At 37.1% G+C, this 3,449-nt stretch overlaps 1 non-coding gene across 1 annotated transcript; it reads left to right on the top strand.

The window, feature by feature from the left end:
- The first annotated feature begins 245 nt into the window (after positions 1–245).
- Positions 246–351, top strand: LOC140985444 (small nucleolar RNA R71). Its single transcript, XR_012176763.1, has one exon. It is a non-coding gene; the product is annotated as a small nucleolar RNA R71 (small nucleolar RNA).
- The last annotated feature ends 3,098 nt before the right edge of the window (positions 352–3,449 follow it).

Below are 3,449 nucleotides of genomic sequence, written 5' to 3' on the forward strand. Positions count from 1 at the left end.
TGTTCAACACATCAAGTTGTGTAGTAATGGCAGAAAAATCAGTTACCTAATGAACTCCTGCACTTCTCCGCTGGTTGTTCCTTTCAGATTGAGGATGATAACTGCTAGCAGCCATTTCCTCCAACAACTCATATCCTTCTTCCGCAGTTTTTCTCAACAAGTTTCCATAAGCAGCAACATCTATCATAGTACGGTTAGGCGTAAGCAAACCATAATAAAATGTTTGAACGACTAACCCAAGTGGTAATTCGTGATGTGGGCATCTTCGTAGCAGATTCTTGAAGCGTTCCCATGCCTCATATAAAGACTCCTGATCGAATTGAGCAAATGTTGTAATGTCTGCCCGCAGCTTCATGGTCTTGGATGGAGGAAAGTATTTAATGAGAAATGCTTTCGCCATGTCCTCCCATGTAGTGATCGAACCTAAAGGCAAACAATTTAACCATGCTTTAACTTTTTCACGTAAGGAGAATGGAAATAAACGTAACCTAACAGCATCATCAGAAACTCCATTAAATTTAAAAGTATCGCAAATTTTGAGAAAATCTGCGATGTGCGTGTTTGGGTCATCTACTGCAGTTCCTCCAAACTGGACTGTATTCTTAATCCTCTGAATTATAGCTGGCTTTATTTCGAAGTGGTTTGCCCGCACAATAAGCCTCACAATGCTGGGGCGTGCACCATCCAGAGACGGTTGGGCATACTCTAGCATCGGTATGCGGCGTGGCATCTCAATATGTCTCTCTTCATGGTGTTCCTCCTCATGCACATGCTCGTGCCTCTCCATCAGTTCCTTCAGTCTCTGCTGCTGTCTTCTCCTGCGGAAAGTTCTTTCAATTTCAGGGTCAAACTGCTCAAGCTCCACGTCAAGTGACTTTGGCATGCAGTGGAAAAGATATCTGTAATAAAATATGGAGTGTTAGCTCAAGAAAAATAAAACAATGCTAAAGAAAATAACTAAAAATAAAATTGTGAATTTACAGTCCCCGGCAACAGCGGCAAAAACTTGATCGAGCAAAACTTGCATTGTGGAATCCTTAATAAAAATATAGTTTTGTATGCTCAAATATTAATCGCAAGTGCACGATGTCAAGTAATAGTATAATGTACATGAGTACGAGTATCGTTCCACTGAAGACTGTATTTGACAATTATTATGTCAGTTATTAAATCTTTAACAACGAAAATTGATTGATTGCTTATTAATACTCTACTTAAATAAACATGCAAATAAACTAATTCAAGAATTGAATAATAAGAATTTATATCTAGAGTGGTTGATTAAAATTCAACTAGAAATGGATTTGTTGGGAATATCGGTTCACCTACCCCTCTTTAATTAATTAATTCGTTCGCTAGTGATTTATCCTTCCGACAGGATTTTCTATTTCATTGAACACACTCTCTCGAGCTATGCCAAACTTATTCTCCTCAGTGAAGTAATTAAATGTCTTTAATTATTTATCAAGAGTGAATTGCATGCCGATCTATGAAATCCCCTAGTTTTCGACCCTTAAGACTATGACTATCTGCGCGTATCCAATTTCATATATCTATGTAAATTGTAGATCCACGGATTATACTACTCGTTCCTCTCACAAGCTATTCTCTCGAACTCACTCGCAATATAAAAACGTTATTAAAGTTAGCTACGCTCTAACAACACGATAAAACAATAGTATAATCAGGAATAACGCACTAATCGAAATATAAATTAATTAAATCAAAGTCTGTGGTAGGATCTCCTTAAATCCCAACAAATATTTTAAAGTTAGCTATTAGAATTCATAGTGAAAATAAACAACACAATGTTTAAGAGATAAAATCTAGATTATAAATACTATGCGTGACGAAAATGCGAGAAACGACGCCCGGAAATCTTCAAATCTTCAACTCAAGCACTTTTCTCCTTCCTCAAGCTTTTTCCCTCCTGAATAATGTCTCAATCCTTCCGTTTTCGTGCCTCCCTCCTACCATATCATCTCCATCCAGAAAATAAGCAAGGGATCGCGCAAAATATTTTCCAAAAATACAATCGCGCCCGGGCGGACATAAGTTTCTGCCCGGGCGGATGGTCTTCTCGGATTAAGCATTTCAATTTTCCTTCGACGCGCCCGGGCGGACATAAGTTTTCGCCCGGGCGGATGACTTGCGCAGATCTTGAATTTTTATAACACCTTGGAGCGCCCAAGCGGATGGCAATGTGCGCCCGGGCGGATGGCTTTCGAATTTTTTCTTTAATTTTTCTTTTTATTCTCGACTCACCTGCATTTTCACCAACTAAACTCATGAGTAACAAAAACATAAATTATGCTAAAATACCACCAATCTGGTATTCGGACAGTCGTTGCTCCGGAAATAATACAGGGGATGCAAAATTGCTATTCCAACTGATCAAATACACTGGTCCAAACATCAGCTTTGGAGACAACTCTAAAGGTAGAACTATGGGTAAGGGTAAGCTTATCCATGGTAACTTTGCTATGAAAGATGTGTTACAAGTTGAGAATTTGAAGTATAACTTGATAAGCATCAGTCAGTTATGCGACAATAATTTCTCAGTTCAGTTCAACTTACACATCTCCAAAGTTAGAGAATCGACTAATGAGATCATCTTAATTGGCAATCATTGTGGTAATACTTACAGAGTCAGTTGGACTGATCAACCTAATGCACCAGTTTGATAGATTCAAAATCTTTTAAAAACTGGTTGTGGCATAAAAGATTGAACCACCTCAATTTTAAGTCTATTGCTTATCTGAGTAACCATGATCGTGTAACTGGTTTGTCCAAGATAGATTTTTTAAAAGATAAAATTTGCTCAGCATGTCAGTTTGGTAAGCAATTAATATCTTCTTTTAAAAATAAGGGTAGCAAATCATCCTCCAGATGCTTAGAACTGCTACATATGGATCTTTTTGGTCCTATACCAGTCATGAGTTTAGGGAGAATGAAATACACTTTGGTAATTGTTGATTATTTTTCAAGATTTACTTGGGTTATCTTTCTTAAATCAAAAGACCAAACAACTGCTCAACTAATTAAGCTTTTCAAAAGATTATTAAATGAAAAATCAGTGGATATTGACAGAGTAAGGTCAGATCGAGTGATTGAATTCATCAATCAAAATCTTTTACAATTTTTAGAGAATACTGAAATTAAGCATGAGCTCTCAACAACAAGAACTTCTCAGCAAAATGGTGTAGCGGAGAGAAGAAATCGAACTATTAAAGAGGCTGATAGAACAATGCTTGCTGATTCTGGTATTTCTCAGAGGTTTTGGGCAGAAGCAATAAACACTGCATGTTATACTCAGAACAGATCAATGATGAATAAAAATCATTTTAAAACGCCATATGAGATCTGGCATGGACGTAAAAGTGTGGTTTCTTATTTCAAAATATTTGGCTACAAATGTTTTATTCTCGACAATGGCAAAAATCATTTAA

The sequence above is a fragment of the Primulina huaijiensis genome, chromosome 9 (assembly GCF_012295235.1).
Source record: "Primulina huaijiensis isolate GDHJ02 chromosome 9, ASM1229523v2, whole genome shotgun sequence".
NCBI classification, from domain to species: Eukaryota; Viridiplantae; Streptophyta; class Magnoliopsida; order Lamiales; family Gesneriaceae; genus Primulina; species Primulina huaijiensis.